Raw genomic sequence first — 13200 nt, forward strand, 5'->3', positions numbered from 1 at the left:
GCGAGTGTTAATTGGTTCACAAACACCCTCGGTGTCGTCAAAGCAAGAAGTACTCAAATACTAGACATTGGCCTACCTAAATTAGGGCTTGTTACTTTTTGTCCGTCTATTGAGTCACAGGCACTCATCTGTGAGTTTTTAGAAGCAGAGTTATCACTGCAAAGATCAGGAGTCAACATGGAATTCCCTTCTTTCTTGGAACAAGTACGGAAATACATTTCTGCTTGGGAATTCGGTATCGGAACTACACTATCCTTGTTCCACCAACCTCTGCCATGTAACAACACAGAAGCTTTGCTTGTCTTGACAACTTTGACTGGTATAAAAACTTAGACTTTTCCTTCATAACTCGAAAGGGTTACTTAACTAAACCCCAATCATCCACGGGCAAGCCAATCAATCAGTGATTTTTATAGCGCAGCTTCTCACCCAGGGGGTTTCAAGATACAGTCGTAAAGGTGATGGTCAGTCGAAGAGCCAGGTCTTGAGGTCCTTCTTGAACATTGACATTTTTCACAATGTTTCTGCAATCATAGTCTCTTTTTGTACATTTGTTTCCAAAAGACTCTCTCTCATTGACATACTTTCTCATTTTCTCAAACATCTGCTTTATACCAGAAGTACTCCATAACCACAATGGTATTAATTTAGATCTGACTTCTCTTCCCCTCAGAAGTTTAAAAAGTGTAATGCCTTTCAACTTTCTACAGGCAATCAGAGAGGTTTGAAGACTTTTACAAGTACCTTTTGGTTAACAGCCACTTGGTTACTGTGGTAACGGCATTCAGTGCCTGTGTATCTCTCATAGTTCACATGAGCACAAAAACATCAGACACGCACTTGAGAGTTTAATAATTGTATTCTGAGTTTGTGGAGGCCAGAGTGTACTATACAACACTGCGTCTGACATGAGACGTTTGCAACCATTTTCGGACTGAATCTACAAGCAAGTGGTCTTCTGCCTGATTGGATGCTGTGCTCATGTGCCTTACATAAGACACAAACAGCCATCTTGGATGGGGTTGAAGTGGTTTTGTGGTAGTTTTGAATGTCATCAACAGAGTGACAGCATGGCTAAAATTGGCTCTGCATTACTTATTGTTCTGGTGGTGGAGCAGTTTTGATCTGAATGTTTGAGGACAGCCTGTTCCTGGTTAAAGGTTTTGTATTTGTTTTGTGGATAGTTTTGCTCGTAGTAATAGTGGATATTTGTTTTGTTTTATTTACTACTGGAGAATAGCTAGGTGGGATTTTATTTTTAATTAATGCACTGTTCAGTTTGGTTGGTTTGGCAACAAACCAAAGTGTGGTGCAGTCATTAACTTTCCTTCAAAGAGCTGGCACACCTGAGATAAAATGGAGGGAGTATCTACACATATTTGAGAACTACTTGATGGCAATTGATGTCAATAGTTGTGAGGAAATTGGCACTTCTTTTTAACCATCTGGGTGTAGAAGGTCAAAGAGTTTTGGACAATGTACTGGTAGCTCCAGCACCCATTGAAGAAAAGGCATCTTGGAAAGTATATTTAAAAGGAAAAGAAAAAATACAGAAGCAGTATTCTGAAAGTAAAGTGTACCTCTTGAGAAATATAATTTTTTTAAGTGCAAGAAACATAGCGCTAAAACTGTTGAGGAGTGCATTGCTATGCTAAAGGTGCTGGCTTCTTCATGTGATTTTGGATACAATGTTGATGTGTACATAGGTTACCAATTTGTTTTTAACTGTTTTTATAAGAAGATTCAGACATGTTTGTTAACATGCCAAAACCCCACTTTATCAGAGACCATCAATATTGCTAAGAGCATAGAGAGGTCTATAATTACTACACGAGTTAACTCTAACCAAGGGGGGGGTCTATTATCTGACATTAATGTGGCTGAAGACAATCCTATTTGCTTTGTCAACCAAACAATAAATAATAGGAGTAAGAAAGGGCAGACAGTTACATCGATGTGGTTTCAGGACCCACATAGGGAATGCTCTAGGAAAGAAGTGTAATCATAGTAAAAAACTAGCTCACTTTCAGTGTGTAAAAGTTCAGTGGATTATGCTGACAAAGTTAAGATTAGTAATGTCAACAGGAGTTACATATATGTTGGGATACAGGAATGATGTTGACATGCCTAATGATACCCATACTCACAAACAGCACAAGGGGCCAATGTGTCAAGCCACTATTGATGCAAAGAAATAGACAGTCATGGTGGATTCAGTTGCCGGTTATGATTTTGGCTGTTGTCAATTTTTATAGAATGTGGCCAAAGACTATTGGCCTGTTTCCACCTGATATTATCTAAAAGCCTTTGGAGAACAAGATATTGGGAGAACAAGATATTGGGAGAACAAGATATTGGTCTTCTTGGTTACTTTGTGTCATCCCTGGAGTACTTGGGAAGGCCAACTGTGACAAAGGTTTATGTGGCTGTTAAAGCTAGGGACATTATAGGTTGGAATTCTCTTACCCCCTAGGCCATAATATCCAAATTGTTTTGAGAGACATGCCAGTACTGTCAGTGAGTGCACAGTCATAGGATCAAACTTCAGAAAAGTGCTATACAAGTGATACACAAAGTCAGGTCGGTAACAATGAGTGTGAGATAACATTTGAAATTACTTCTGGAGAAACTGTGTTCTCAGCTATGGATTCTTCAAAGTGGGCATCTCCAGTGCTTTTAGTCCAAACCAAAAAACATCTGTAGAGCTAAGGCATGTGTAAATTTGAGGTCCTTAGATCTACTTATGTAGTGGTAAATTGTCATCCCTTACATCACATTCAGGAAATGATTGCAAATATTGCAGATGCCAAGTACTTCTCCATAATTGATTTACATTTGGTACACATTTGAGCCAGGGGTCCAAAGCATTCACTACATTTGTAATACTGTAGGGCTCTTTTAAGCACCTATGGTTACCTGCTGGCCTTGCATCGGCAGCGAACGTATTTCAGAAAATAATGAATGTTTTGTTTAATCACCTACCAAATGTACAAGTTTTCAAAGGCAATATTTGTATTTTTACTAAAAACAGAGAAGAACATATTGAGGTTCTGGAAAAGGTTTTAAACTTTTTTGAAGCAAGGTGCATGGCAAAACCAGAACAATGTAACTTTTTGGTTCAACAGGTAGAGTATTTGGGCCACGCCATTTTGGGGAGTGGCAAAAAACTCACAATTTGGAAAGGCTCCTTGGGGTCATGACTAAGGGTATGCGAATACTATGCTGGCTTTGTTCCTAAGTGTACCTTATCAGTGTTGCTTCTAAGGTCCCTTCTTCAAAAAAGGCTCTAAATTTGACTGGTTTGATCAGGTATGCAAGCATTAGAGGATATCATCAAACTAGTCCTGAATGCTCCAACTTTGAGCCCATATGTTTCAAGGAGTAAATCGTTCATCACAGTTGCTGCTAGTCTTAAAGGGGTTGGTGCTGTATTTGGTCAGTGGGTGGATGGCAATGAGAACATTGTCGCTTTTGCATTCTGAATGCTTAGTGATACAGAAGCAAATTACAGCACAATTGAGCATGAAACGCTAGTATGTGTTTGGGCAATGCAAATATTTTAAACTTATATTTGTGGCGCATCCTTCGATATTTACACTGATCATAAGCCATTGGTGTACCTCTTGAGTGGTAATGGTTTGGGTCAAGGCTTTAGCCCATTTAATACACATTCTTTCTAAATTACAGAAGTATGACATAACAATTAAATAGATACAGAGTGGAAAAAGGTTTTGAGCGGACTGTTTGTCAGTCTTGCATTTACTATCTCTTGAGTGGTCATCAAATAATCTTGAGAATGAGTGTGTAATGGCAGTTGTTGATTTCATTTCTGCTTGCAAAGGTGCTATATCTGAATATGAATGGATGGATGCAATGGCAAAAGATAATATGTTGATGAAAGCTTTAATAGTAGTTCTCACGAAGTACAAAATGCTATTCTCCAACCGATGCGCAGAGGGTCTCCACCTCTTTTATACTTACTATGCGGAGATCTCTGCCCTGACTGCGTCCAATACCGCATACGTTTGCCTATATTTTAGTAGTGAATCAGGGATGGACTGTGAAGTGACTGGTAAATATAGAATGCTACCTACAAAATGGGAGGAGTAATGGGGGGAATAACGATGGGTGAATGAAAGATAAAGGCAGGGTTTAGGTAGGGGCATGCACTCACCCACAAAAGAGTAAGTCTATTCCTACTCACAAACTGCATTTTTAAAGTTAGAAAGGACCTAAAACAGTTGTAATTGCACACCAGCTCAGACCTGGACTAAGTTTGGGACCAAGCATGGCAAACCACTGGTTCTGCAATATCCTCCCATAGAAAACAATGGAGGAAGGGACCTTACATAGAACCTTACAGGAAATAATGTTAAAATACATTAATGTATTTCTACTGTATGTTTATAAATGTAATGTAATCTTAAGAAAACTATGTATAAATTCAAAATATATATTTTATTAGAATGTTTTAATAAACCTTTAAAATTAAAAAAATACTTTTACCAACTTTTACCACAGTAGGATTTAATATATCAATTTTTCTTTAAGGGTTATTTTTGAAATAAAATGTTTTTAGAAAAACTAATTTAATTTAATATATTTAAATAATGAAATATTGAATTCAAAAGTACTTTACTAGAGGTATAGCTTTTTTATTCTGTTCTTCATTTAAAATAAATACATTAAATAATTTACAATAATATTTAACATAAACATATGGTTTTAATTTTAATAAACTTTGTACTATTTCACTATACTTTCCTTTAGGGAAATCTTTATCCCAGTAGAGGAGACCTTCCTCCTAGCTGGAAAATGTTACCAGTACTAACTTTACACTAGCAGATTAGACTCCATCCTGTGAGTTCAGGGTGGAGGGGCTTGGAGTTATGTAAATCTACAGTTGCAGTAACTTTGCACTCAGGAATGTTGATCATCCAGACATAGTAAGGATAATACAACTTGTAAGAGAAAATTAACATGTGTCAATTTAATGATCTGTAGATGTACCTTTTTGAATAGATCCATTAGTTTATCATTTTTGGGTTTCCTTTTACAAACCATTATAACTTGGCAAAGTAATGTAATTGGCTTAATTAGAAATCCAGTTTATTGGTGCGGGTTCCACAAGGTCAATTTGTTATGCCAATATGAGTTGACAATGTGTTGTGAATGTTAGAAAAAAAATTGGGGCTTTGGACAGTTTTAGGGCTTTTTAAGACACAACAGCGCCCCTTTAGCAAAACTTCTCATCAACTAACTTATATCACAATTCACAAAATACCCCTTTTCTACAAACACTTTCAAAATAGTTCCAAAGACAAAGGATGAAACCACATAGATTATGTATACTCCAAATAACAACACACTTGATATTGTTGATAGTATAAATCATAGCTTTTTCTTGATGAATATATCCCTGCCACGAACATTGGTGGTATCATCAGGGTAGAGCAAACAGCCAGTTTCCATAAATAAGGGGCCTAGGGTAAAGTGTATAACGGAACCCATACTTGTTTCTACTAAAACAACTGATGCCTAGAAACGTGGAGAAAATGTGAAGGAAAAAGCTGCACTCATTTTAAGTGGAATAAGTTAATTGTTGTGTTTAAATACATATGTATGATAATCATTAAATGAACTCGAGGCATGTACTTTTCCGCCAACATTTATTTTCATTCAGAATGTTCAAGTATATTTTATACATAATTTTGAGACAGAGTAAATACGTGACCTCTATTTCTAAATAAAGTCAGAGCTGTTGAACAGCATGCATCAATAACTGGAGCTAAAATGAATGATTACAAGCTGAATGAAGTAGTTCCTTGCTGTGTTTCACAAACTGGGCTATCTAGCATAAATAATAACTAAAGCATCAATTTTAAAAAAGCCAATTGGATTATGCTAAACTTTCACACTGGCAAACATATAGACCAGAACGTGCAATTAGAGGCAGAAAGAGGGTGAAGCTAGGGTGGCTCTTTGGTTTACTTTGTGGAAAAAAGAGTACTACTTATAGTCAAGCGTTCTAAAGTCAATGGCAACTCCTGTATAGGCAACAAAAAAACATCAAGGACATTTCTCTGCTACTTCATGAATGTATTAGAAACCTGCCAATCTTTTGCCCTCGGGATGCGAGGGTGAAGGTTGGTTTACTTGTAAATGACTGTACGGCTCTGCCCTGAATAACTGAGACAACACACTGCATATTTATCGCTGGAAGTCCTTTGTCCGGCCACCACAACATTTATTTATACTTTTTGATCAAGCACATGGTGCTTGTAAGTAATGTTGTATGGTAGAGGAAAGGTAGCACTCTACATCCCATCCAACCTTTAGTTGTCTTTGAAATACAAACTGAGAACATAAATATATCAGGTATACAAAGTCTCAAAGACTCTGGTTTGGTGCCGGGTTGAGGGGAGATCGTACCTTTGATTGAGGGCTCCTCCTCCTCGTGGATCGCCTGTTGCCACACCTTCAGATGAGTGGATCACTGGAGTACCTATGGTCCTATAGCTACTGGGAGACCCAAACTGGCTATGTCTCCTGTACCAGGTTTAGTACATGGGCTCCATCCTGCATAAGTCGTCCCAGGGTCCGCCACTACCTCTTCTTCGGCCAGCTCCACCATTTGGCTCTCCTGGGTTTTGTGGTGCTCTGCAAGAGAGAGAATCACTTGCTTCAACAAGCATATGTTCCGGAGCATGGTGGTTACCCACTTTTCACAGAGACCATTGTCCCTTGTTTCACGATGACTGTCCACTCCTCCTTCTTGAATGGGGTTTGGAATTTACACCCTGGATTGCGATCTTTCCTGACAACCTGGCAGTCCACCAATAGGGTTGGGGAAACCGCATGCCCAGCCCTACTGGCTTAGTAGTTGGTTTTTCATCTTGTCTTGTGTGCAGTTTGCACATCAAGAACCGCTAACTGTCAGCTTGGGCCAACATTTATGCTATCCCATGTAGCCTGTTGAATTAGTAAGCTCGTGTTGTGCAGTTCATGGTACTGTGCAGAATTTGTCAGTATTTATGTAAAAATCTCTAAAGACAGCATTCCCCACCCTCACTTTGCTTCACTGCTCTGCTTAAGGCTCAGTTCAGAGTGTGCATAAAGCGCTCCACTTCCCCGTTGCTTCAGGCCACTGTGGTGTCATTTTGCAATGTTTTATGTTCAATGACTGCAAATACTGCTGGAACTCTTGCCCTTGGAATAGAGGCCCATAGTCTGTTTTGATCTCACCAGGTAGTCCAAATGTAGTGAAGAGCTTTTCAAGAAAGGGCCCGACTTTAGGAATGTGGTGGACTGGACCAGTCCCGCCACTAGACACTTGGTGCAGCAGTCGATCAGCACCTCCCTGAGCCTCCCACTGAGGAAGCTGCCAAAGTCCAGAATGAGGTGTGACCAAGGTCTTAGACTCTATAATCACTGGGACAGACAGCGGTTCTCTGTAAGTGATTGTACAAAAGTGACAATCCTGCACCTTCTTGTCAACCAGTGTGTCCATTCCGGGAAACTACACCTTGTCACATTGTCACCTTGTGTCTTCATTTTCGCTACCCCTTTATGGCCCTTGATGCCATGTACACCACTCTTGTGAATAAGAATCAGGGCATCAAGATGCATAGACCCTGTAGAACCAGTCATTTGCCACTGACACTCAGATCATCTCTGAACCTCCAGAGCTGAGTCATTGTTGCCTGGTCCTCTGGGGCTAGAGAGCTGGCTCCTTCCAGAAAATTCTTCCATTGTTTCTTGGAGAGTGCTGCTTTGGCTTTTAAGAAGCTGGAGACCAGCATTGTCACCTCATATGCTTCCTCAGCAGACAACGCTTGGGGGCCAGCTTTGTGCACAAACCCTTCTGCTCCTTCCTCTTCCTCACACAAGCCATCACTCAGCTGTTCCTGAGAGTGTCAAGATAACCAGTTAGCTGGATTGTTGACTCCTGGACAGTGCAGCATTTCAAATGAACTGGGCTGCAGTTGTATGGCACATCTCTTAATACGGGTGGAGGTTGTGCTGAAAAGTCCCCAAAAAGAGGAGAACCAGTGACTTATGCCTGGTGATTACTTGGAACTGCTGGCCACACAGGAATAGGTGGAAGTGGGGGCCTTCCCATTTGATTGCTAGAGCTTCATGCTCAATTTGGGGTATCGAGTTTCTGTGTCAAACAGTGCACTGCTGGCATCTGAAATTGTGACCCACAATCCTGTGCCCCTCTCCTGTCAGAGGACAGCCCCCAACCCAACAGGGCTGGTATCCACAACCATAGTGGCATTTGCCAGAGATACGTCCTTCACATGGCAAAATACTTTTTCGGCATCGTCAGTCCATTTCCAGACAGTGTCTGACTTCCTCTGGGCTCTCATAGGCTTGGACAGGGTGGCAAGCTTTGAGATGAAACATCCCCAGGAAGCTCTTCACCTCTGTGATGTTCCGGGGGGTTGCTGCTTTTCTTATCACTTCCACCTTCCAGGTGTCCACCCTCAGCCCTTCTCTTGAAAAGATGTGTCCAAAGAAGTTCTCATAGAAGAAACAATTCCTCTTGTTGAGCATGAGGCTGCAGTTGACCAACCTTTCCATTGTTGCTCTGAGCCACACATGATGTTCTTCTAGGGTCTCAGAGAAAATCAGGATGCATTGCGGATGTTTATGACACCAACAAGGCCAGAAAGGGCCTCACAGAGGGTGTTCTGAAACACCTCTGCTGCTGATGATATGCCAACTTTCAGTCTACAGTATCTTTTGAGGCCCAGGTGTATTGACAACATTATTATGTAATGACTGGCCGGTTTAATCTCCAACTGGTGATAGCCAGCATTGAGGTCCAATTTTGTGAACCATTGGGATCAGTTAAGATCTGCCACAATGTCATCCATGGTTGGAGTTATGTGCCGCTCCCTCTTGATAGTCTTGTTAGGGAGCTGCATGTCCACACAGAACCTGCTAGCCCCGGGCTGCATGGGTTTGGGTGTTACGACAAGGGGTGAGACCCATGGTGTGGGCCGAGAGACATTTTCAATCACCCTGTGCTGCTCGGGATTCTGTAGTTCCTCCTCCTCTATTGGCCTCAGGTGGAAATGTACCCTCGGGGGTAATAGCACAGTGGGATTCACTGTTTCATCAATGTGGAACTGCACCTTGTTGTTTTTGAGACACCCAAGTCTCCCAAATGATTGGGGAAATTCCTGCATGATGGCAGCAGCATGCATGTCGTGGACATGTCTTGCAAAGAACACTAGTCCTAGGTCCTCTGTGGTGTGATAGTCTAGGAGGTTGCTGGTGCAGCCTTTGTTGATAGGGAAATGAGCCTTTGTCGATCAATCTTCACTTACTATCATGACTGTGATCACTCACCGTGGGGGCAGTGGCTCTGTACCATCATACATGTAAATTCTCATTCTTGTGGGAGATAACTCTGGTTGTGGCACTATTTTCTCAAACTGGATGGTGTTTATGACATTGACTGACACTCCTGTGTCAATCAGGACTTTTGCAAATGTGTTCCTGATCTCTAGGGAGCACATGGGCAGTGGATGTTTTCAGTTTTCTTTGTTCCCCTCAAATGAGATGGTGAAGCCTCATTGTTATTGTCATCCTCCTCCAAAGGGAGGGCTCTCGGACCTCACTGCAGGGATACATTTTCACATTATCTGTCATCAATGGACAGTTGTCGAAGTGCTCCTCTTAGCTTGCTTGTGTAGTCAGCCTTTGCACCTCTCCCTACAATCTGGCACACTTTTGTGAAATGATTAATTTGTCCGCAGCAAGAGCACGCACTCTCTGGGTCTGGGCATACATTGGGTGTCTGATGTTCGAGGCCGCAGTACCTACATCTGCTCTCTACTCGACGTGGGGTGCCAAGGGCCCACTGGGGGTTGGAGGGTCACCTTTGGATGGTGTCCAGTTGTTCATACCTCACCTTACAGAGCATGCAGCATTGGGAACGGATGCCCCCTTCACCAGGACCACCTCAATATCATCTGCTCGGCTGTTTGAACGTTCATGAGAGTGAACCAACCTCAGAATGGCGTCCAATGTGATGCCGGGCTGGCACAGGATAGGCCTTCATGAGGCTGCTGACCTGCAGCCTGTTTATCTGCGTCCTGGTCTCCTCAGTTTGGTCGATGTTGACGCACGTGCTCCCCAACTTCCTGAGGCATGAGTAGAAGACGTTGACTGTTTTGCTTTGACTTGACTGGCCTGTCGCATCTTAAACTGCTCAAAGTCTGCGTGCTTGTCTAGGGCTGCCACTGCAGCATCAAAGTCTGCATCATCGTCAGTTTTGGGCAAGGATATAAGCAGCTCGTACCGTTCCACCCATCCAAAATGAAGCAGCAACGACCACTTCACCTCACTGTCCGCCTCTGTTGTGGAGTGAACATAGTGTCTTAATCTTTGTCTGACATTGTCGCGGTCCTGCGTGCAAGGGGGCATTTCCTCCAGCAACATTCTCTCACATAGGCCCAGCTTCTTCACACTACCAGAGTTACCAATAGGTTGCTCAGCTTGGGGTCTCATACTCACTTCCTGCCAAGTACTGCCATCACTGGCCTCTGCAGCACCTATTTGTCAGCCTCGATATTTCCTCAGGGGCCTCCTCTTCATGGGCTTTGTGTGTGACACTGATGTTGGCAAACACCAGACTACTGGGCCTGGACTTGGTTCAGGGCTGCATCCACATGTGCCTTCAATCAGAGCAGCCTCTCTTTAATAGGATCAGTGCACCATGTATTCTAGCAGGTGGAGGACAGCCACGATCAGAGCAGTGTCTCAGTGGGTGGTGCTGAGTGTGTGGCTTCAGATGGGAGCAGCACACATGGTCCACCTGCTTTGAGCTGCACCTATAGCCTTCCGTGATGCAGTGGGCAGTGAGAGGAAATCGTGCACCAAACTGTGTTGTACCTCAGACTCCTGGGCCACCTTCCTGGTTTGTGCAGTTGTTGACACTACACAGCCAATCCACGGGTAACCTCCGTCAGGGTTGTAGCACTCCAACGCAGGGGAGGGGAGGACCGATCCTTGCCACCAATGTCGTGCCCTCGCAGAGAAAAGGTAGGCCGAGTTGTAAATGGCCAAGCAGTGCTGCGCTGTTACCTGAGATTACACACTGCATGTGGCATCACTGAGAGTGCCTTGAGCGGTCACCCCAGCATTTATTTACACCTTCAGGCCGAGCTCGGATCTCAGGGTACTTGTAAGCAACATTGTATGGCAGATGCTGGGTGTCACTCTACAAATCATTAGCCAGCAGTGGTTCCTCCTTTAGGGAAGAGGAGTGTGACCCTCTGCCTAAAATGCCCCCCAGGGATGAATTTTTTTTATAATAAAGTTAATTTATTACCATAATATTTTCCATCCTCCTGTCCTGACCCGAATTTCAGGACGGGGCGGGCCGCTGCTGCTGAGTGGCACCAGTGAGCTGTGCACAGTTTAAAGCGAGTATGTCATTTTGGCCTGCCGTCTTGAGACAGCCAGCCAGACATGCACACTTTAAACTTCTCTAACCTAGCTCTCTTAAATCCTCTTAAGAGGGCTGAGAGAGGCCGCTCCCTCCAATCCTGATTCTTCTTTCATGCTGGGTACCAGCATAAAAGCAGTGCAAGGATTGCTTAACGGAATTCGGTGGAGCCCAAGGAGACCAGAGTGAGGAGGACGTTGGACGTTGTGCAGCAAGCAAGGTGTTTTTTTCTTCTTATTTACACACACCACTCACCTTGCATGTGTGCATGCACCAACACCACATTTGCCCACCTCCTCACTCTACCTATGTGCCGGTCGCTGCTGTTATAAGAGATAGGTGAGGTTAAATTCGCTTTTATCTTGTAAAAATCGTGACTTTTGCAAAAATCATGAGCCTTAAGTGAACTTTATTACGATGGTTGTCTGCACATCAGATGTACACAAGGGGGATACTTTATGTACAAAAGACATTGTTGTCTTGGCACACATATCAACAGTTCACACAGGACACTTTGTCCCTGAACCAGCCTCCTCTGTGAAAAAAGTGCTCAAGTAAAAATATCTATGAGAAATACACAGAAGCACAAAAGTGGGAATTATATTCGCTTAGGCTCACATAATTAAAATGTTGTCAACGGCTAATTTTTGATTGAGTTATTATTTTATTTTACGATACTCTCCCTAACATTAAACAAATAGAGTGAAAACATTTAGGCTCACGTTTTTTAGCACTCTTACATGTATCCTTCTTGCTTTGAGTGTTCCTGCCTTTTTATAAATTCATTCATGGTTCATCTGTTTCAGGTGTGCAAAATAGACTGAGTCCGAGTGATCACTGGACTCAAACAATCACGCTTAAAGCGCTGCCCCAATTATGGTTACTGTCTCTACCATATTATGTGAAATAGAATCCATCCTTTTTCATTTTTTCCAAACAACCACTCTTTCTTTGATATGAACAAATTCCATCCTTTTTAATTACATTCATGAACTTTATTTGTATTTAAATGTTCTTAAAACGTTTCTAGAAATTTCACATGACATGTAACTCTTTAAAATTAATCCCCACATTCCCTAATGCATTTCCAAAAATGTCTGACGCCCTTCTTCAGGGCCAATTTATTTTCATCCAGAAACCAAATAAAACAACATGTTCACTCTAACGCCATAATGTTCAAATTAAAAGCACATTCTTTATAATATAACCATCGTGTGCTGGAGGCGTAACTGGGCGAACAACCGTGGCACATTTGATGGTGTCCTACCGACCGAGTGAAATGGTTGCAAAGCATAAGAACCAGTTGAGCTAAATACTCCCATGCATCTGAGCTCCTCCCCGCCCTTCCATTAACACTCATTAATATGCTTCCTGTCACTTAAGAAAAATGGTATGAAATAATAATTAAACAAGCAAGGGCCATATTTATACTTTTCTACGCACAACTGCGCCAACGCAGTTGTGCGTCAAAAAATTGAACGCCGGCTAACGCCATTCTGAAGCGCCATGCGGGCGCCGTATTTATTCAATGACGTTAGCCGGCGCTGCGGAGTGGTGTGCGTCAAAAAAAATGCCACACACCAGGCAGCGCCGGCGTAGGGGAAAATGGAGCTTGGGCGTCAAAAAATGGGGCAAGTCAGGCTGAGGCAAAATTATCGCCTCAACCCGATTTGCGCCATTTTTTTTTACGCCCAGACGCCATTAACATGACTCCTGTCTTAGCAAAGACAGGAGTC

The sequence above is a fragment of the Pleurodeles waltl genome, chromosome 3_1 (assembly GCF_031143425.1).
Source record: "Pleurodeles waltl isolate 20211129_DDA chromosome 3_1, aPleWal1.hap1.20221129, whole genome shotgun sequence".
In the NCBI taxonomy this organism is placed as follows: Eukaryota; Metazoa; Chordata; class Amphibia; order Caudata; family Salamandridae; genus Pleurodeles; species Pleurodeles waltl.